Below are 23,801 nucleotides of genomic sequence, written 5' to 3' on the forward strand. Positions count from 1 at the left end.
GTCATGGAAACAACAGACTGAATGTTGAACGCTTGTGTTTTACCAGATCCCCTCGAAACAGGACCAGAGGCAGGACTGATCACTACCAGATTTTTCTGTTGTCGCAAGTAATTTACTTTTTAAAAAGAGTTTTCATGTGGCATCTCTGTTGTTTGGTCTCTGTTTGGCGCACAAGACAGCAACAGAAAAAGTCTCCCACCTTAATCAGGGAGGGAGCCAAGAACTGGGAGCACTGACTTTCAATCTTGTGACAAATATTCTCCTTCTGCCTTCCATCCCACAAGCACACTTTCAGCCTGTATCGCCTAAAAGAAAAGAAAAAAAAAACATCCTGACAAAAAAAAAAGACATTGAAAAAAATGTGTACGCTTGTGAACAAGTTGAAACGTGTTTGTGCATGGGAACAAGACAATTATCTACACAGCGCAGTCCAGTCTGAAACACAGGCACAAACACTGTCCCCTTCACACACATCCTGACCCAGAGCAGCCAGCCGTCCAACCCCACCCATCTGGGTTCCCATCCTCTTTGGCCTTCTCTCTTGACCCGCCAGGCCCCCACACCAACCCCTTCTCAGGTTCCTTCTGGTTCCCCTTCTGGTTCCTGACCAGCAGGGCTATCTCTGGATGGCCAGTGGTTCCTCTCATTCTCCTGGCCCATTGTGTGCTGACTTGGGCAGGGCCCTTGGCCCCGGGGGCCGGGAGGGGAGCCAGGAATGACCTGGTTCCTGTTGCTGTGCTAGTTAAAGGAGCTGTGCCATCATTTCCATTAGTAACTGATTATGGTACATTTTGAGCGACTTCCTTCGTTTTGGAAGTACACTTGATTTTGATAAGGGGAACTTGAGCTCTTTAATTTGATGCCTTGGATGTTCAAATAACCAGGAACACAATTTGTTCCACAACTACATGTTTTATATGTAGACATGAATTAATATTCTTCTACCGCAGAATTTGACTGAAAAGAGCACAAGACAAATCCAAAATCACATCCTGAAATTAATCATTGATCAGTGTCCATCTTCAGCAGTGAGAATGGTCATTTCACAAATGAGCGAAAAGGAAGCCTTCTCGCCACGTATTACTTTTATGAGGAACTGATGAAATCAGACGATTCAGCGTCTGTTTCAGAGCGATTGTCTGCTGTGGAACACACAGCAGTGATCAGACATGCGTTAGAGTGACTGTCGTGCCTGGTGGCAGCTCTCCCCGTGAGCAGTCCACTGTGAGCTGGGCTCACTGCGGAGCGCTACACTAGCTGGTGCTCTTGGTTAATTATGACTGCCAAGCCAGGCTGTCACAATGATTCACTATGGAAGGAGGAAGAGTGGGGGGAGGAAGACAGGGAGGAGGGAGCTGGCAGGGCTACAGACGTATCGCTAGCGCCTCCTACTGACAGAGAAACCGCTGATCCTTCTGAGGTGAGGGCTTAATTTTGAGAAAATCTGTCCACATTGCAGCACATCTTTCCCCCCCGTCCCCTCCTTGCTTTTATTTGTTCTTGAACGTCTCCTCCCTGCTTCCCTTTCCTGTCTCGATGGGGACTGTGTTGCTCCTCGCCCTCGGAAAGCTACTCTCCTTTTCGATTCCTCTATTTTTATTCCTGCCTGCTCTTCTCTTGCCAGTGTCAGTTGTGCTGTCTTGTGTATTGTTGTGACAAATCAAGCACCTCATTCATTTCATGTCACCCTCTTTTCAGAGAACCGTAAATGCACACTTATTCCTCTTCTCGGTTCAATGTTCTGTCCACTTTGCCGTCAAAAGTGTCAACATCCCCCAAGCTGGAGTGGAATGAAACTATGTCTTGCTGTTTGTTATCAGTGGATGTGTGTGATGACAGAATTGCAGCACTGGTGGGAGGGTGGGGTGGGAAATCACGCATCTGTCAAAACCTGCATCATTTCACCTGCTGGTAAACACTTGTGAGTCTTTCTCATCTGAGAAAGCAAAACCAGTTCCTGCACTTACATTAACAGTTCGTACAACATTCAAGTGTGTGCTGTGGAAGCAGACATTGGAAAACATTTCAACAACCAGTCCTCCCAGACACACACACACACACACACACGCACGCACACGCACACACATGCCCATCACACATGCATGCACCCGCAGCAGAAAACTCATTTGTTCTACCTCATTAGCATGTATTGTGGCAAGAGGGTGTAACACGCTGAAAGGTGAAATGGGTCCGCCATGAATAGCGCACCAGTCGGCCGAGAGGAGGAGAGGGAAGAGCAGAACGAGGGGGGAGGGAGGGAGAGAGTGGTCCAGATGGCTGGGGACCTGCAGCACACACAGGGAGTCTCTTGCCTTGCTTTTTTTCCCCTCCTTTGCTTATTGCACCTTTTCGACTCGCTCTCTCTCTCTTGCTTGGCTGTCTTTCTGCAGCTCTGTCTCCTTTCTCTCACTTCTATCAACACGCACAAAAGGCCAAGCCCGTGTGCGGCCGCCCTTTCCTCCAGAGCTGTTGTTCACTTGCAGCCACACATATGTGCTCACGGAGGTAGTGTGTCCAGAGGGGGGAAGTGCAGGTGGGTCAACCCCAACAGAGCACTCTTCTCTAGGAGATGTCCTTATCACCTACGTCTTGTCTCTGTCAGACTCTTCCATCTTCTCGCTTTGTACTTTCTGCTTCACACGTCCGCCTTAATGATTTCATTAGCTGGTCCTCTCCTAAGCTCCTCCAGCTTTGATCTAAACCTCTTCATTCTGATTGTATACTTAGGATCTGCTTCCGGGTGAAAGGTGAACCTCCAACTCAGGCTGAAGACTTCTGGGGGCTTTAACAGGTTTTCTAAATAGATTGCGTTTACTCTGTGTTTACTCTGACCAGCTTTTCTGTCCCCTCTAGAGAAATGCCTCCTCACCTTTGCTAATACTATGTTTCACCATCTGCTAAAAGTGAAGTTTCGGTCTCTTCTGACAAGAGCACCTTCTTCCACATGTTGGCTGCATCCTCTACTTTGTTTATTCATGACCTTTTCCTTGTCAATAATCTTTGTTGTCCCGTCCACAGATTCTCCTACACGAGTCGTCCTTTCTGCAGCTCCTCCGTAGTTGTACGTCTTAAACTATTGTACTTTCAGAACTCCTCCATCATGTAACCATTTGGTGAATCTCTCCTGACATCTCATTTTAAGGTCTGCTTTGATGCAAGTTTCTACCACCCTTTAAAGAGTCTTGTTTTTTTTATATATAGTTTTAACATATTCCCCTTCAGTGGCTTGATGACTAAACTAGGACTGTGATGCACAGCATGGAGACAGTTATTGGTGCGTTACATCAGATCGTACCAAAGTCGAGGCCATCTCTGGTCAGTCAAAAAAAAAGGAAGGAAGAGTACTGACGTTTGCCCTGATATTCCCTTTCCTTTCTCTCAGTGTTATGGAGCACTGCCAGAATATCTCCTCATTTATCTTTCCATCTGTGTGTTTGTGTGCCAGTCTGTCACTGACTGTCTCTTTCTCTCATCCATCTTCTCTTGATTCTGTCCTCCCTTGATGTCTCACCCCACCCTGCCCCTCCACTGCTCTTCTCTAGACTTTTGCCTTTTTGCCTGTATTTCTCCCAAACTATGCCTTCCCAGCATGCTGGGCTGGGAATTACTAATGGCCTCCACTGGGGCGTAAACTCTGTGTGGTTGAGTTTTGTGTAGGCTGTGTACACACATACACACTCGCGCACCAACACATACAAAGATTCATAGACAGAGTAGTTGGCAAGATAAGTGATATGGAAGCTTGTTTCGAAAGTATCCGCAACCCCTTCCACATTGTTCTGCTTGAATTTATTATACTGGGATGTTCTATGACCTCTCAACACAAAGTAGAGTATAAGTGCACGGTATAATGAAAAGGACGCATAGTGGTGTGCATTTTAGTCACTCCCTTCACTGGATTGAACTAAATAAAATCCAAAGCATGCAATTAAAGTTCATTGTCTGTAAAACACTTTATGGCAAAGAATAAATATATCTTATCCCTGTACACACCAAGAAGAAGCACAGCAGTGGGGACATTATACTAAGGGAATTTTCTTGCACAGGAAGGGTTGGTAGTAGAACGGATGCAAATAAATACAGATTCATACTTGAAGGAAAACCTCATTGAGGCTGCAAAAGACTCGACAAGGAGGTTCACCTTGAAGCGTTACAACAAGGTGATCCTCTCTCATGAACAATATTCATGTATCGCAATGGCCTAGTCAAAGACCGGACCATATTCCAAAAAAACACTCTTCCCCCAGTTTGACTGGGTTTCAATTTTCTGACGAATGAGCAGAAAAACCTGTTGCTGTGAAACAGGAAACTTGTAGAGACACTTCTCTATGCGGTTCTGGTTCTACAAGCATTGATTCAGGAATGTTGGAAACAAATGATTCTTTTTTTGTAACAATTTGGAACCTTGCATTGTTTTCCTCCCACTTTACAATTATGTACCAATTTATGTTGACCTTTCACAAAAAAATTCCAATTATATACACTCAGTTCGAAGCTGTGAGGTGACAAAACATGGAAAATTTCATGGGAAATGTATCCTCTTGCAAGGCTCGGTAATTGGTACCCTATGATGAAAGACAAAACACTAACCTATGCTAGCTTGCATCTCTTTTTTATGGATAACATTCTCTACTCTCAGGCATAACTGCTCTGTGCCAGCTAATGCAAACATGCAGCGCTGCCAGGGGACGTCCTGTGGGATTTCGGGGTGCCTGTGTGGGTGTGTGTTTCACTCACTCACCCTCTATTCAGGAGCACCTCATTGACTCTTCATTGAGTTGACCCTCTTAATCCCCTTTGAGTTTACCAAGCCTTCCACGAAGCCTTCCTCCCATTCTCTCTTATAAAGCCCCCCCTTCACACAAGATGATGGCTGCATTTCCCACAAAGAGAAAGTGAGATTCCTCCTTACCAAGAACATTTTGCCCTCTTTAACATTGTGTGCTTGTTATTAAGTCTTTTTTTGATGAGTGTTTTTTTTTTTTATCTATCTATTTGAATCTGAGCATGTTTATTGGAGCTTTCACAAAAACTGGCTTCTTGAAAAGCTGACTTGTTTATTTCTTGAATAAAGTAAGCCCCTCGGTGCTCGTTCATACACTGAGCGAGAGAGTCGTTTTAACTCAGCAAGACTTATGTTCCATACAGTTGCAAATGTGGCATTTGGCGACGCTGTTGCTTGCACGGCAGTTGTCCTCGTGTTTTATTTTATTATTTTACAAAATTGTTCAAATGGCAGAGAAATGCCTGCCTATCCAACTGGCACAATTACAGGTATTACAAAATACCGACCAATTCAAACAATCACCCACTATTTGGAGGCATTTTTTTTTGTAAAGTTTTTGTCACTGTTGGGTGGGTTTATGTGTTTTGGCAAGCCTCTCTGTCAAGTGTTTGTTTGGTTACCTGCAGCTGTTGTTGCATGGTAGTCCTTTAGATGAGACGGGGAGAGCTGGACGGATTCCAGGAAATCAGTGAACAAGTCAGTTGAGGACAATGCGTTATAAAGATCCTTCAACATGAATGCGCCAAGAGCTCAAAGAAAGGAGCCATACTCGTAGATCGGGTGGTCTGACGGATCCCGAGGTAACTCTAGGGTTCCTGGCATCTTTGCTGGAGACAATCAATAACAGATATCTGATTACAATGACCAAAGAGTGGGTTATGAAGTTAGGCTGCCAACTGTTCATTTAATGGAAGAAATCAAATCAATGTTTGCTCATGGAAGCTTTTAAACATAGTGTCCATTTGTGTGAACATGAGTAATTTTGGAGTAGCTATTCTCAGAGGAGCTGATGGATGCTCTCTTTCATCTCTCTTATTGTATTTCTTCCACTTCCTCTCCATCCTCCATTACTGGCATTTTGCACCGCACACCAGGGAACAGGAGCCGTGTTGTCTTGCAATAACGTTAAGATGCTTTCCCTCTCGTACTTGCTTTGGTCGGAACACAGTCACTCAGAGAAAGGTGGGGGGGATGTAAATGCAGTTAAAAGGAGGATCAGGGGAATTTTCAATGCCTTTTTTCTGTCTTCCATCTGCGCTCCTGAACCTGAGAAATGGGATTGTGTGAATGCGTCCGCCTGTGTGCAGATGCCTGCAAGCTGACAGGGAGTGAAAGCTCAGACATATGTTAATCAGATGTTGTGATGATGGCAGAGCAGAAGGAGTGAGGGGGCTGGGGTGGCGAGATGGAGCACTGGAAGGAGGAACGGAGGGTGAAAAGAAAAGATTTTAGCAGACGGGGTGAGAGAGAAGAGATAAGTGAGAAAGCGTGGAAGGAGAGGGATGTGGACTGGAGATAAGAGGAGTTGAATAGAGGAAGTTGTTGGAAGTGGCGGTGCAATAGATTCATTTTATATCTGCAGAAACCAATACTGAGAAGCAGTCTGTTTTTCTTTAACAGCTTTTTAATTAGGGGAAAACATGTCAATCTTGTTGGATATTGGGACAATGGCACTGCAATTGATTTACATCTTTACATCTGGGATCATCAGTCTCTCCTAAGCTCAAGCACACTTAGGTTATGTAGCAGGTCAATAATCAGAAGCACACAAACAAGTCCAGCTCCGAGTGGTTTCAAAAACTGTTGTTTAGAGTGGTTCAAATTAAGCATTTTAATCGGATTAAGATGGTGTGGTGTGACCATTAGTGAGTCTTTGAGTGGGCCAGGATTCCTGCACAGTGATGTAAGAAGCTTATCGCCAGATATTAGAAACACTCAATGGCAGATGTTGGTGCCAAAAGGTGGCACCAGCAGAAATTTGGTGTGTGGGGTAATTACTTTCTCACGTATTGTCAGAATTAGTGGGGAAAACTGCTTTTTGCATTTACTCAGCTTTTCTTAGTTAAATGCAAAACAAGATCTGTGAGCAATATGACTTACAGAAAAAACACAAACCACCTCATAAACCATTTGTTTTGTGCTGTAGTGTGTAGTATTCAGATTTTCAGTTTCAGCCACCGCTACCTTGCTTAAGTCTTCTAAAAATGTAATTTTGATTTCACTCACGTATGTTTTATTGCGAAAATAAAAGTGCATGACCGTAAAATTTCTTATTTTGACCCATAAACTTGTTTTGCGTTTTGTAATGCCGAGCCCTAGCCTAGCATGGACCACGAAATATGAAGGTTACACACAGGGAGAAAATCGAGTGGCTCGGGGGGGAAGCATAACACAGAGAAAACGAGAAGTCGAGAGAAATTATTACAGGGAGGTGGAATCCAGGAGGGAGAGGAGAGAAGAGGAGGTATGTGGGCCATTTCCACTCGAGAGAGTTCAGAGGGGGTCGCAGAAGCAGCAGAAGGCTGCTCCAAATGGATTTTCCTTGTTTGTAATGAGGCTCCTTCTTGCAGAGCATGTGGTGTGTTTGAATGGAGAGAGAAAGACAGACGAAGTGGCAAAAAGAGATAGAGGGGTGGCAAAAATGGTTGGATGGTTTTAGTATGACAGGAGCACCGGGAGGAAGGAGGCAAACCAACAAGACCCAGGGTGATGAGACGTGGGAAGTGGGGAAAGTGTTCAGTCATAGATCTTTTGGATGTTATTGTGCAGTCGCCAGAGGGAGGAAAGAGGCTGGGAGAGGATGAATGGTGGGAGGAACAATCAGTTTGTGCAGGTAGAGATGATCACAGAGAGGAAATGAAATAGATGTTACACAGATTTGAAGGCAAAGATGTTTTGGACTTAACATATTGCACTTGGCAAAGCCTTTTCAGATTCAAAATAAATAAATAAATCGAACAAGTATTGGGGTATGTAGCTTTTGCCTTTATCTTGTACACTACTTGCTTGAGGCACATATGAAATCACTCCAATGCAGGGAAAGCAGGATGGTTGTGGTTTTATGTAGCCTTTAGTTTTAGGTCGGAGCGATTTAATGAGAAACACATGATGGAGACCTTCATCCCAAGGAAAATCTGACAAGGCAATGACCTTTTCCCGTCCCGTCTTTGATGTGAACTTTAGTTCTGTACTCGGGCTACCTTCCTGCCTCTTTCCTCCTCTCCTATCCACCTTACTGTCATCTTGTTAAAGTGATTTGGTAACCAATTCTGTCTCTAAAATGGCTTTGACTTGTGTTCATTTTCACTCTGTTCAGAAGAGTTGCACAGTGTAATCATTTGAGAAGTTTACTTTCTAATACAGTGGTATAACAATAAGATATTAGATTTTTAAAGTGTGATCAACTTGGGCAAAAAAATACCAGAAATGTTGAAAAAAAACCATCTTCCAAAAATAAAATTTGTTAAACCTCCTAAGTAAAGCAAGGGATGTTATTGCTTTTGTTGACCACAAGACTCTCACCTTAGTTTTGGCCAAAGTGTCAGAACCGTGGTTGGTGCGACAACAGCAGCACTTGTCCGTCATTTTGGAGTGTAGCGCAGACATTCAGCATGTGGCAGGCAAAAACAATTTGATCCTCTTGGGCCATTTTGGGTCATGCAAACATGAACCATTTACATTTTGGAAGAGGTCTCCTTTCATGGAAGTGGTGCAACCCTTCTTGGTGATGTCACAACCAAGAGTCCTCGGCCTCTGGTTCATATTTGCTGGCGTCAGTGGGTTTTCAATGCAGTTCATTGCCTTTCACACCCTGGTGTGAAGTTTGTGTGACCGTACACTGATGGAGGTGTTTGTCAAGAGGCAACGGCAAACCAAGGCTGCGCAGCAGTTTCTCATTCCATAGGGGATGTTCGAACATGTGCATTTATTCTATCCAGTTCTCCCGTCCAAAACTCTTTCAGCCAGCTGACAAGCAGTGTGAAACAAAGAGTGGAAAGGGGGCAATGCTGCATTACTCTCTGCCTCATACATTCAGGGAAGAATATTGCTTGAAATATTTACTAAATGTCAACACAACAGAGCAACTTAAAAAATAGACACTAGCAAAAGACATTTTCACATAGGGGTTTATAATATTTTACATTTTCAACATGAGCAATTCTGACAGCAACAGAATTGCTCTTTACAAGACAAAGTTTGTTTGTCTTGTAAAAAACACCCTACCACCACAATACACCCCTACTTCACTCAAAATGTGTGTTTTTAAAATTATTATTATTGTTCTGTTTCCTTTTCTTATTTGTCCCAAATTAGCAAACATTACATTACCTGAAATTAAATAGGAGTAATCCTTATCCTTTTCTATAACTAATCAAGGGAAGAAGCAAAAATGTTCAAAACATAAACAAGGAGAAACTGGGGATTCTGCCCGGTTAGACCACACAATTAAAGGGTTGTTAATCTGACATTTTGTCATTTAAAAGACGAATGTCAAGCCTGAGTGCACAGGTGGTCGTGACAAAACGATGGGATCTGAAGCTCAGAAATTCCTTCCAATAAGATGTGATCTAACGGGAGAACATGAAGAAAGAGGGAAAGGGCCGGAGCGTTTATGAGAGCAAAAAACGAGGGCAGAGAACGAAGCAAAGGGAGAAGTCAGAGGCAGTGCACAGATGGTGAGCTGTCAGCGGCCGGCTGTGCATTTGTCTGTGTGTGTTTGTGTGTGTGTAGTGCTCATACCCTTCATATTTGTGGATGCTACATGAATTCAGAGTGCATGTCTGCCCTTGCTTTCTTGTGTGCACCCATGCGTGTGTGTGTGTGTCTGTGCCCTCTGTGCTGAGGAGAGGTACTGTATGTGCGCAGAGCTGTTTTACCCAGATGGCACTGGCAAACAGACACTGCAAGGCTGGCAGAGTTGGCACGGCTATGCGGTGCACAGTTGGCACTAGCAGCCACCATGCTTTCCCCTATGTACTGAGTGAGAGTACCTGCTGCCAGCCTCCTGAGCACCGACTGACTGTCTGGATCCTGATTTATTCCACTGATAAACCTTCTCTTTAACCCCGTTTGAGAATAAAACATCTTTTGTATCCGAGAATCATTGTTCCCAAGCTGCAATTTGTGGTTCTGAATGAGCTTTTTATGAGCTTTACATGGTGCATAAGATTTAAAGAAGGATTTAAAAACATGACACTATCCTTCAGTGTTATCTATAACTTTTAGCTATAAAGTATTAACTTTTAGGCTTTGGTAAAATTGGAAAGTGCTTCATGCACACAATATGTTTTCGCTCTAATGCCCTTTATTGTTTAAAACTGAGACCATAAAAAGTTGGTTAATTGGTCAGGATGTTATAGCTTGTAAATAACTGTCTTAAAGTCAAGATTTTTTTTCAATAAATTAGATGGTTCTCTTGTTTGGTTTTTGTTGCTGAAAATATTTCCACATATCAATTTTTTTCTTTATTTCAAGTTGGTGAAAAATGTAAAATCATTTTGACAGCTTGCTTAATCATAGCATATCAACAAGTGTGAGAATACAGGACTTTTTAGGTATCTCATAAAAAGGCCTATAAACTAGGATAATGGATTTATGGAAATTTTGTTGTGATTTTGACATAAAACCTTGACAGCAGGCAGTGCCTTTAATCAACAGACGCAATATAAGACAGAAAGCATCATGCTGTAACAAAAATTCAAAACGCATGTTTGGCTTTTTAAATGGTTTCAGGTGTACACGGCTGCTTTGTAACAATTGTGTTGACTCTGTTGTTGCAGCGAGAGCTTTCATGTCTTAATTTCATTGTCAAATAACTACATACTGCTATGATCAGGCTGATCTACAGGCCTCCGCTGGCAAGACACCAACACCAGAGGCTTTCCATCTGAGCGCCTTGATGTTTTAGCTTAATGCGCGTCTGCATGTGCGTGTGTGAAGCGAACAAGCAGAAACGTACTATTTTGTTCAGCTACTGGGATTAAGGAATCCCTCCTTGCCCAGATGCATGGGAATAGGTGGGTCTTCCTCTGAGTGGGCTTTGGTGGACTTTATGTTTCATATGCCATAGTCAGGAAGTGTAAACTAACCACAGATGTATGTGTTTGTGTGTCTACTGGAATTTTTGTTGTTTTGGTGTGAGCAAGACTATAAGTGTGTGTGAGCTTCTGAGGAAGCAGCTGTGCAAGCCGGAGCAGAGTGTGCCAGGTCGGGAACACTTAAGCAGAACTAAGACACAAGTATGCACACGTATTGGTGTGAGTCTCCATTCTGGAGCATATGTGTGTACGCGTGGTGAGGCTTGCATGTGTTTGTGTTCTTGTATATAAGGAGGAGGGAGGGAGGGCTGAGGGTTTTGGGAGTGGGGAATTTGGCCACCCATCTGCGCTCGGCTATTTTGCTACTGTTTCTGCAGACGCACGCAGACACACGCACACACACACGCACCCAGACACACACACACAGCACTGCGCTCATACGCTCACACATGCTTAGTGCCGTGCCAGGCAAGCTGTTCACTAGCTGGCGCTGGCAGCGCTCCAGAGAGAGTGGTGGCATCCATCTGTAGAGCTGGAGAGCGATTAGGATGTGTGTATGAGAGAGAGAGTCTGTGGGTGTGTATTTGTGTTTATGCCATGGGAAAACAAAACAGCGGATCTGTGATGATGCTATTAGCCATCTCCCCATTCAGAGTTGCGTTTTCTGAAAAAGCTGCTGGTGTTTGATGGACAGTGGGGAGGTCGATGTGAGGGGGACAATGATCTGAAGCGCTTGCTGCAGGACAAAATCCTTGAGGCATGAATGAGTTTTACCAGCACATTGTACATATGTTATTGGGCCAACAAAGACATCTGCATTTATTTATTAAGAGTAGCAGGTTATTTTTCTTCTTTCTTCTGTCTTTCAGTTAAAGCTACATTGATGCTTATGTTTTGTGGAACAAAGACTTTATGTAACACAGTTATTTAAAAACATTTTTATAGAGCATCACAAAAAGCTGACCATGTGCTTTCATATTCTTTTAAAAACGGTATACTTGAGGGTTATTACAGCTTTTAATGTAAGAGCCTCTTCAAAATAATACTTGGAGATGTAGAAAAATACACTGAGAAAAATATTCAAATTAAGCTTGAATCTACTACCCTTTTCTTCCTGTCCTGCATTTACAAACTTAAATGTAAATTCAGAAATTTGGTGGGATATAAGAATTTTTTTAGCCAAATGTATGTTAATAAAATTATCAATCTGTTCTTATAAAAAATGCCAATTAATAATTATTTGCACTCTTCTCAATAATCAGCGAAAAAAAATTGTATTAGGACTTCCTCTGCCAATTTGACGGCTTGTCTTTAGTGATTCCTATTTGATTCCAGTCGGGAGTCTGGCTAAGTTTTAATGTCATATATTATACATTAAATCTAAAACTAAAAACGTAGTTTAGACATATATTTGACAGAGATCTGAATGAGCTTGTGCAGAGCTCATTCAGGGCTTGCCTTTAAATGCAATATGAACCCATATTGACTCCGATCTGTGGGTTAACGATTGACAGTAAACTCAGACATTAAAGGTCTTTATATTTGGCTTTTATGGCTTGGGACTCGGATAATCCATCTTCCAAGTACAAAATGCAATGCACCATGACAAAGGTCCATTCCTCACCAACACGAAACATCACATACAACACAGAACAATCACATGCATGTCACTTTTTAATGTTAACCATGTGAATGACATGGTTAATAATTGGAGTTAAAAAACAAACATGTTCAAAAAGATTCGATAGATGGAGCTTGATTCCTATCAAACCTCTTGTACTCTTTATTTACAGTCAACGTTCGAACCTCCTGCAACTTCCACCACGTTTTAACAAGCCAGTTATTTGACGTTAAAGCAAAACAGTCTCTGAATAAAATGAAAACTTCCACCGTAGCTTCTGTAGACGAAACATTTTATTTTTACCTCCTCATCTCCTGAATACTTGATGGGGAATGGATTCAGATGGCAGTGCCCTGACTAGGTGACGACAACAGAAGGAAGAAAAAAGCGGTTAAAAACAAAAGGGCCCAGAAAAAAGTATGTAGACTTCAAAGAAACACTGCAATGGATCGTAGCAGCACTGACTGTACTATCCCCTGCTGCCTTTGCCTCTGGCTGGTCTCCATTCACAGCCATTAGCAAACTACTGTCACGATGCTGCACACACAGCCATTCTGCAATGCCCCTCTCCAAGGTCCCACAAACCATAACTCTGGCTTTCTGCTCACCAGATGTGACGTGGGCCCTGTTGTTTTTTTCAGACACCTTCTCTTGCGGGGCAGAAGGAGAACGGTGGTGAAGAAAACAGTGTTAAAAGAATAGGGAGTAACGTTTTTCAGAGAACAGGGGTGAGGGGCTAAGTCCGGTTTTATGTTGTGCAAATCTGGTTCTACTTAGCAGGGCCCTGGAACACATTTCATAAATTGCAGACATATTTTTTCAAAGCATTTTTTTTTGGAGGGAAGATGGTTAACTAGCAGTAATTCTTAACACATGGCAGCAAGTCATGTGATATTCTGAAAACTTTTTTTTTTCTTCTGCTTCCATCATCTGCTGCTCACATTTGATTTCCGCATCTGTCTCTCATGAACACTAAATGTTATCTCCTAATTTCAAAGTCTCTTTGCAGCATCCTCACTTCTCTTTTTCTGCAGTCTTCTTTCGTTTGTTGAACTCCTTCCCATGTCTGTTGCAGACCTCAGGCTCTCATCTCAGCCTGTTTTTCCACACATCAAACACAGAAAAACTGCAACACTCACTTAACCACCATGCAGTGATGCTGACATCTCAGTTTGAAAAATGCTAAACAAAACTTGGGCTGCACAAAATTACAAGCGCGCAACAACCTAGGTGAATGTTGCGATAACTACATGACTTGTGACATAAATCATTTCAGTGTTTATGTCCAGCTTCTGGAAAAACACAATTTAAAATTAAAGGTTTTATTGAAAATGTTGCCCCTGGTCAACATCTGGTGTTTTGGTTTTGAAAGAAACTCAGTTATAGGCTATTATCTTTATCTTTTAAAACTTTTTTATATATTAAACAAGTGCTGCGAGCACAAAGAGTGTGAGTGTAAATTTGTCATAAAATATTTCACCCTAACCTTAATTTTTAAAACGCAATGTTAAAAAAAAAAAAAAAAAATCTATTTGACACTGTAGACTCAAAGAAATTGAATTTTCTTTTTACAAAAACAATTTTCTTTTTCTCAGATAACTGGGGTCAGCACAGCTGAACACACAAAATGAATCAAAATGATTCAATGTTTTTTTTCTTATTGCTGCCACACTTATCTTACTAAATGCTATATTGAAAAACGTTTTTATGCAGCTCTAAATGTAAAAAAAATAAAAAGAAGGAGAAATAAATAAGACTACTTTGTGAAACAAATAAATCCTGCCATGTCTTTAACGTGTGTGCCACTGTTGATGCGCCTCTGGCTGAAATACTGCATGTGTTTTGGGTTAAAGGGTTTGAAATTCACTGTGTTTCTCTGTGTTTGGATGGGATCTGCCACTGTTGCTTGATATCTTGACATTTGTTGTATTTTGGGGGGTTTTAGGCAGGAAATAAAATTTCTGTCGTCAATTTCGTCCCTTTATGTGGTCAGATGATGCATGCTGGTTTCATCAGGAAGTAGGTGATAGCTTCAGTCTCAAGCATCAGGCATCCAGAAGTGAATAAATCTTTATTTAGGCTGATCGTTTGCATGGTGTGCATGAGATTAGGTAACGTCACTGAATGCTTATTGCTCTGATTTGAGTTGTTTGAATAGTGTGCAAGAGCTGTGGCACTCATGTTTTCAATTTTTAGCATGTCCAAAAATGTGGAAGCTTGATCAAATTATTAATGCTACAATCCAAAATGTGTAAAAAGGCAATACAGGAGCATTATTTAGCTGTAGTAAGTAATGTAGCAGTGTGTGCTTCAGCGTTCCTGAAGCATTCCTGAAGCGCACAGTGGTACATTACACCCCTCTCACAGACATTATGGCAGGGGTATAAGATTAGGTTGGATCTTTAAGGGATTTTGAATGTACTTATGCCTTACAGTGTCAGACGGATTTTTAAATTTTGTGCATATTACTAAAGTGAACACACTTGTATAGTAAGAAACATACAGGATTATTGTTTTTTTATATAGAAAAAAAGAGAACCTACTCTGTTTGTCACTTTAACTGTTGAACACAGTAATTACTTCCTCAGTTTGTATGTGTGAATTTACTGATTTTCTTATGTTTTTGTAAGAACAAGTCAAACTGTATCACTTTTGCAATTTTATCCTCTCCATATTTCTGCATTTTCTGTCTTTCATTTCCATCCCCGGTCGTTTGCTCTCTAGCAATCCACAGTTAGAGTCTTCATTGCAGCACGATGTGGTAGGAGTGTGTTTGATTTGAAAGAATGCATGATGGGGTCCCTGTGAATCATTTTTAATGTTACTTAAATGGCTGCTTCCTCGCTCCGCTCCTGAGACTTTATTTCAACAGATGGGTAAAACAGACATTGCTATAAATCTGTTGTTTAACGGTTTGTTTCCATCAACGAGGGGTTCGAGTGTTATTCACCACACATGTTTTACTGTCCAGCATGTTTGTGAGAATGTGTTGCGTGTTTCGCAGGATGTGCGCGTGTGCGACCATGTGTGTGTCAGTGTTTGTGGGACGGAGCAGATGGCGTTCAGACCTCTGCGTACGGTCGAGAAATCTCCTTATGTTCTTCTGAAACAAAAATGCAGATGAGGTGGGAGCTGCGGAGGACAGTCAGCAACGATCAGCAGCAGATCTATTCCCATCGTGGGCCATTAAGATGTGATGCAGGTCACCTTCACTCATGATATAAGACGTTATATGGTAAACAGAAAGAGATTTAAAATAAAGTATTAGTCTCAGGTAGGTAGAGTGCCTTTCAATAGCTGTTATACCTCTGAATTATTTTTTATGGGTAAGAAAAATCAATTTAATATTTTCCTCTCTCTTTGCATTAATAAAAGATAAGAGCGTAGGAGAGCAACATCTTAGAGGAAAGAAACAAACAATATTAATGTTTCATTTAGTGAGGCTTGAGAGTGTAAAGCAAATATTTCATAAAACCCAAACAGAAACTTCGCAATGTTGCGCCAAGTGTGTATGGAAATGATCTTCTGACCTATTTTCCAGCACCATCAGTGTCATGTTGCTGGGAGACAAGATGACTTGGCAGCCACGGATGAGATTTAACAATGCGTGATCATCAGCCTGTGTTGACAATTTTAGGAAGTGGAGGAAAAGATTAAAGAGATGAGGCGGAGTAAAGGAAAAGAGGAGAGCACTCCGGCTTGACTTTTTCCTCTGCATCCTGAACCTGTTTGGGAGGGAAATAGAAAATATGATGGCAATTACATCTACTTGTGTGTGCGTGGGTGCTCTTGTATGCGTGTGTGTGTGAAAGGGAGAAAAGAAAGTTTTTCTGTTTGGTGAGCAGCGTTCGTGCTTGCAGCTGTGTGTTTGAGTGTTGTTTTGTGGGGTTGCGGTAGGGCGTTGCATCCATATATCTTCTTGACAAGCGGGTGGAGTTTGATGGGACATGCTCTGCATACTGCTCCATCTGGCTGGGTATTTGTGTGAACCAGTGAGTGTGTGTGGGTGCGTGTGTGTGTCTGTTACTCTTCTTGCATACAGATAGATCTCTCCTGGTTCTGCGCGTACTCGGTCTGAATCTCAATCAGTGCACCTTTCCCTCTGCAGGGCTCCTTTAACACACCTATCCTTTCATTCCCTCCACTGATATCCATCTTTTGTGTCCGTGGCCCCTTTCTTCTCTCCACATCTGCAAGCAGCCAGCACACAGCGTAATCACAAGCCTCTATCACACCGTCACACTATCACTTCATCTCTTCCATTACTTGCTCTGTCTCTTCACACGTCACCATGTACTAGGTGTGTGTTTTGATATGGTACACCCAGAGGTTTCATTCTGCACCAACATTGGCACGCTGTGAACATGAGTGCAGGATTTCTTCAGCTTTGTCGCCTACATTTAAGTGTGTGTTAGGATTACATGACTGCCTCTGTGATCATGGCATATGTACAGAGGCGGACCCGGAATATTTAAAGACCTAGAGCAGAATTTATTTTGGGGTCCCTTTCATGCGGTCTATGCTTGATTTTTCATTCTTTTTTTTTGTATTTTCTGTTTAGCACATAATTATTGAATCACGTGGTTGATTAAACACATTATTATTATTGTTATTATTACAATCGATAATAATATTTGTATCAGTAGTACTTGTAGTATTACAAATATATTTCAAAATAAAATCAATTATAGTTTAGATTGTTGCAGGTTTTGCTACATAAAACACAATGTTAGCCCTTCAAAATAAAGCTCCTATAGTTTCTTCAAAGTAAAAAGCTCAACTTTTCAATTGTAAATTGTAGATTGACAACAGTGATAAGAAAATGTTTCTGTTGATGTTTTGAAAAAACGTTCAAATTTTCAAAGTAAAAGTTACACTTTTTCATCGTTACATTTTTACAAAGGTATGAATATTTCTGCTTATTATTGTTATTGCTGATCTACTGATAAGCTCTTGTGTTGTCCGTGAAAATCAGAAAAGAAAAAAAAATCCATGAACCACGTTTAAATCAGAAATCTGCTACATTCAAAGTTGGAAGGTTTAAGTAGCATGTGTACAACTGTTGCATTTCTAAACCGGACCTGTGGGAATTCAGCCCTAGGCAGGACTTGTACCCCATGTTAGCCATAAAAACCCACATGTTTTCTCCCTGCAGAATAATGATAATTTGTTTCTAACTGATGCATTCATTTGCCCACACTGACTGTAAAACTCTCCATGCTGCAGCCACCAAGTCTCAGAGTGCACCGACGTCAATTTTACTGGGTTAACTTATAAAAAACTGATTAAAAAAAATATCCTCACCTGGCATTTTCTCATTCTCATTGTTGAATGGTTAAAATCATAGCACACAACAAGACACAAACAAGCAAATACAATTCTGGCTCAGAAAGTCTTTAAATGCAGATTGTTTGACATTATTTCCTGGTGATATTCTTTTTCAAAACACCAAGTACTTTGAAATACTTGGTGTTGTCTGTGTTTCACAAGGTGATTTGAATCCAAAATGACCCCTGGCTTTGAGCGCGATGATGAAATATACACCAGTTTGATATAACATTGTATTTTTGCCTTGAGTAGTGGGTTAGCAAAGTCCTCTCTATAACACGGTGAACTGCTTCTCCGGGACCACGCTCTCCTAGATAACGTTCATTGCAACAACCTCGTTTGAGGCAAGTGATGTAACTTGGATGTAACGTTGGAAAAGGCATGAATCTCAAGTCAGGAGGGGGATAAAAATCTCCTTTCTTTGAGCTTGGCTGAAAAAGAAGCACGAGCAACGGGGAGGGAAAAAAAATGGCAAAGAAAGGCAGGGAGATTTCGCAAACATCGAGGATCACGTAATCATGGCCGACGCAAACCTGGCTGATGTAAGTGTGAAGACATATCTGTGTGTGGCAGGTAGTTGTCCGTGGTTCTGTCTTGTTTCTATGATTGATTAAAGAAGTTTAAAAATCCAAACAGCTCAACCTTTTACTTTTATTTTTGTAATCATGGCTGTGAGGATAGAGGCAGGTTAGCTTTTTGTTTTATTTTCATAACAGAGAAAGTAAAGGCCGGTACGTGGCAGCTTGGGACGGAAAGGTTGCCAAGCCTTTCAGTCATTCCCAGTCCAGCTGCTTCAAAGTCAACATTAGGAATGATTATGAACAATTATTATTATTTTTTTAAATTTCTGCTCAGTTTTTTTTTCTCACTCTCAGCACTTGTCTCACAATCCAGTCCCAATCAAGGGAAGCACTTCTTTAAACGGTAAAAAAAATAAAATAAAGACAACCTCCCCAACAACTTCACTGTTTCATACCCATTTTGTTTAAAAAAAATTTCTATTTTCTATCAGTAAACAAACCATTTCAAACCCATGTACTCAGTATTTGCATACAAGTTTATTTCTCTTAAGTTTTATATATTTATAAATATATAAATTGTGATCTTAGATATAATCCTGTCTGTATGCAATTCCCATATTATTATTGATTGTGGTTAGAATCACTTTTGTGCCAGATTGTGATCCCCTGATCAAACTCAAAATAACATTAAAAACCTCCTGCTGTTAGAAAAGTGATGAGAGGAAGTGTTAAAATATTCATCAGTCTTTTTGGCTCACATTCCTCATGCAGGCAGTGACAGAGCAATTCCTTATTATATGTAGATCATATGAATACATAAAGACCCACAAGTCACAAGGGAACCACAAACCAAAATATTCAACATCATTCGAGGATAAATCACCTGTACTGGTGACTGGAAAAAAGTTGAATATATGAATACAATAAGTTGCAATGGTAAGCTGTGGGTGTTAGTTTATTTTAACATAATAAATTATTTGTCGTTCCAGGCAACCTACTCTATATATTTATTTCTGTTTATAGTGTGCAAAGGTCAGAACAAATGGTAACCAATCCAAAATTGCTCTGATGCTGAGTGTTGCATATAAAGTTGCAGTCTTAATATTCTTGCAAGACTCTTGATGTTATCGTTTGCACTTTGATATGTTGGAAACAGTGCAATCTATTTTCTGTTGACTTCAGAGTTGGTCCAACCTATTTATGTATATATTAAAGATTCTTGAGAAAACTTGAGTTGCTTTCAAAACGTAAACATTGTTGAAAGCACTTCTTATTTATTGACAAATAGAGGATTGTTATTTTCCGATGCAGATTTGAGAGGTTTCACTAAAGATAGGTTATTGTGGGGAAAACTTTTAAAGCTGAGTAGATTTTGGCATGTGCATGAATCATTTATTCATTTGAGAACTAAATAAAGCAAGTTGCAAGGGAAACCTCACAAAGCTAGAAACAGTCATTTCGAGAACCAGAATTATGCTGTTAATAACCATGACTATAGACTTTACTCTTAGTTTAAGTAATTAACCTGAATTGCCAAACAGTTTAATTGCATTCAGTCATACTAACATGTAAATCCAGGCTAGTATCAACTTCTGGAAAAAGTCAGAATTCAAAACTCCTCCATCAGCTTTCATAACTTACCAAAATTAATTAGTTTGTGTTTATCCTTATGATGACTGGTTCATATCACAACAAGTTTATTTTTGTTTGGTATTTGATAAACAGTACAATATTGCCCGTACCGTCGTTAATCAATAAATGTTGAAATTACTTTAAATTACTGGATGTCAAATCCATCACAAAACAGGTAGATACAATTTGATATATGTTCTACACAAGTCGCCTTTCTCTTACCTAAAAACTACCAGATGACTGGAACTGTTACGGTATGAAGCTGGCCCAACCTTTGGGATCTTGTGATTCAAATAAAATCCAAGTAACTACTTTATTTTGATAGACGGGAAACGATATGCAATGAGACACCATCGCAGCACTTATAGTCTCTCGAGTATATCTTATTCAAACCACCTCATCTACCAATATGTGTGCTAAAAGCTCTTTTATGCTGCAGCAGATAAAGAAAAAAAAAATCATGAATGGGGAGGCTAATGCGAGTCATTTATCTCTGTCATCTCCAGGCGTGATCGATAGGTTTAGCACCCCTTCTGTCCAAGTGAATCAACACATTGAAAAGACTTCTGTTCCCTCATATCTAATTGCTGCCTCTTCAACAACTGTTCTCATCCTCTTCAATCCATTAACTGCTGGACAACAGCACTTCTCAGAAGTCGTAATGTGAGTTAGGTAAAGTCAAAGCACTCATCGCCCTCCCCTCACCCTCCTCTTTCCATTAAGGCTCTGCACATCAATACCCGTCTGTCCTGGACTGCCATCGATTGGCCACAGATCTGGTGCTTGCTTTCTTTATGATTTTATGCAGGCGGGACAGTAACAGGACTAATAAATGGACAATAGATGTGCAGTCGGCCATTAACTTTTAACAGATGCATTAGACTGGACGAGATGCCCCATATTTCAAGGTTGTTTAAGGTTGCTTTTTGCTTCTAAATTATGCATGCAGAAGAAGCAAGTGCTTCGTGTGGTTCAGCCATCTTCTATAGCTGTAATAAAATGAGAGCTTGTCTGATTGTTTGCCTGCTCCTGTCTTAAGACATGCACGCCATGTTCACTGGCAGAACTCCGCGAGTTGTTTTCAATCACCAGCTTGAGTTGTGTGATGTATTTTTATTTTTTTCCAATTTATTTTGTTGACCTGAATTCCTATTGATTCAAGAAGCACTACAATTGCACAGTGAATGGATGCCACAGGCCCTGTTGGTTAGCATGAAGCCATCAATTTTATTCCACTTACATGCCGTGTAGTGCACCCAATCAAATCAGACGGCGAGACGGAGCTGTTTGTAAGTCACACAGTACGTGTGTGTGGTAACATGCTGTTGTCTGGAGGCTCGTGCGCACCGGTTTTTACACCAACTCATTCATTCCTTATCCTTCATCTTCGTCACCTGAGGGACAGCAGATGAGTTTCAAAGGCTTGCGGGATTTGTTTCTTACCTCAGTGCAATCATAATGCTGACCCAGGTCTTATCTACCAATGATAATCCTGTAACCAAACTCATCTCTTCATCCAATCACAAGGCATGTTAGGGGGATTTTCATGATTAGCCTTTCTGCTTAAAATATTCAAGTTTGGCCAGGTATTTTGCTTAGAACAACATAACTCACTGGAAAAACACATTGTGTTATTTTTTCCACATCCTGAAACAGGAAGCTAATTTTGTGACCATTTCATACAGTGAATGTAGGAAGTACTTTCTCTGTACAAAGATGTTGTCACGTTGTTTTTATCCTCACAAAACAAATATTAATGATTGGGAAAAAAGAAATAAAAACCCATTAAAAATTATAATAAATTTGGATAATTAGTATACTTAAAAATTGGTTGCATTTTTTTTATTATCAAGTGTTTTTGATGTCAAATTCTCAGCTGAGTGAAATTTGTAATTTTCTAGTGCAAGATGATAGATTAGATGATATATTAGATAGATAACTATATCACTTAAACTACATTATAGTGACATAAGTTTCTTTTCATTTTTAGCTGTTCTGATGAAGACTAAAGTAATTGTTCTCAACTTCTGAATGCTGATATTCTTCTCCTCTTTATGACAGAAACAAATTAACTGGGCCAAAATGACCCCACAATCAGGAAAAGTAAGACACAGAACAATTAGCAGCATGAGCTCAACAATACATTGGAATTGAATAATCACAGCCATGTGTGAAACGGTGGCTTTACTCGGTTTAATTGGCCCGTTAAGCATCTACAGCATGAGGTCTTTTCTTGTTTGAAGGGGAAATGATGAATTACCTGGGATCCTGACTCCCAGCTATCTGTTTTTAACGACGTTGTAGTTTCACAGATCATGTTGTAGGCAGTGATAGTTGGCTACTAGAGGCAAGATTTATTTCTTCTGGCATTTCTGCTGAATTTGTTAAATAAATACCCAAGACATGTTTATTGTGTCAAAATTAGAGAGGTAAAGCGTTCTTTGTCTGGCCTGGATGGAAATAAGGGGTTTGTGCTTTCATCACTTTTTCCCATCAATCCCTAATTTGTATGGACTCATGCAACACAGATTGCATCATATCAGGTAGTTTAGGTAGTAGTCTAGGTTCTGGCAGTGTAAGCTATTAAACTATAAACATGTCTTATAACAGTATGTTAAAAGATTTGCCTGAAGATTTTAGGTTTTGATTTGAAGTTGGCTGTGTGACATGCATCACTGTTAAAAAATCCTCCAGTCCACCATAAACAGTGTGGAGAACTTTTTCTAGAAAGGGCTTGTTGTGCTTTTTCGTTGTCAGGGTTATGTTTTCTGATATTGCTGAGTCACAATGATCACTGTAACTCATATTAAGAGTTAATTGTCAAATTTATTTAAGGAATAATTGAGTTCAGCCGACACTCTCACTCCGAGCAACAATCAGGATCGCCCGGTTCTTCTGACTTTTTGAAAACTCCTGAAAGAGACAAATAGTCCATCAAGTGAAAAAAGTGCAATATAACTTACAATCACTATTTTCTGATCGTCCAAAACTTAATTCTCAGTTAGAGTTCACAAACCTTGCTTGAAAATTTCCAATCTTTCACACAATTGCATCATTCTCAATCTGCTGTCTCTGCAGCAGGTCGATGTGTACTTTAGGATAAACAAATGTGCTTCAACAGGGCAAATGGAAAACATCTCCATCTCTTGCCTGTCTCTCTGCTGAAAGCCAAGTCAGTGTGACTAAAATTCTTAGTCATGGTGCGGCGCGGCTGCTGGCAGCAGGGCTTGGAGCTAATAGGCTCAGACTATCCTGCCTGTTTTGTTTCACCTAAGCTTGACAGAATGACACTTTGGATTCAAACAATGAAATACAGCAGAGAAAAACACACACATCCCTAAACGCAGTGGAGGGTCCAGTGGAAAATGTTCATCGGTGTAAAACAGGTATGACCTGAGTCCAGATAGACCGTCTGTTTGACTTCTTCACCATGTTGCGTTTACTCCAAGACTACAGCAATACTCTCATTGTTACAGAATGCACTTCTGGTTCACCTTCTGGCTTTCCTTTTCTTTGACGTTTTTTCTCTTTTTTTTTCATAATTTCCTTTCCAAAATGTGCCAAGGAGACATGATTTGATAACAGACTGTTGATACAATGACAGCCTTGTTACAGCTTTTTGCAAAAAGAAGCTCAGTATCTTCGCTTGCACAATGAGGGGCTCTGCCCTTATGCGCACTGCAGGACTCTGATAAGGTCTTGTTGCCGTTCCCATATATTCAATATGTCGCGTTATCACCTGAGCAGCAAGCAACTGAATTAAGTGAAAACAGACGTATCGGAGAAAATGTTTTGGTTGTGATAATGAATTTTATCTGTGAAATGTCTCCTTTCTGTGCAGATGTGAATATAACTTAGAGATACAAGAACTAAAC

General features: G+C 40.7%; 1 protein-coding gene across 5 annotated transcripts in view; it reads left to right on the forward strand.

Annotated features, from left to right (window-relative positions):
* Positions 1–23,801, forward strand: part of runx1t1 (RUNX1 partner transcriptional co-repressor 1) — a 70,715-nt gene that overhangs the window by 15,663 nt on the left and 31,251 nt on the right. The window contains exon 2 of one of the 5 annotated variants that reach the window (XM_055053768.1): positions 47–107. The exons of the other annotated variants lie outside the window; for them this stretch is intronic. The gene's annotated coding sequence lies outside the window, so the exon portion shown is untranslated. The remainder of the gene's footprint in view (positions 1–46; positions 108–23,801) is intronic. 5 annotated transcript variants of the gene reach the window in all.

The sequence above is a fragment of the Poeciliopsis prolifica genome, unplaced genomic scaffold (genome assembly GCF_027474105.1).
Source record: "Poeciliopsis prolifica strain line A6 unplaced genomic scaffold, Auburn_PproV2 SCAFFOLD038, whole genome shotgun sequence".
Lineage (NCBI taxonomy): Eukaryota > Metazoa > Chordata > Actinopteri > Cyprinodontiformes > Poeciliidae > Poeciliopsis > Poeciliopsis prolifica.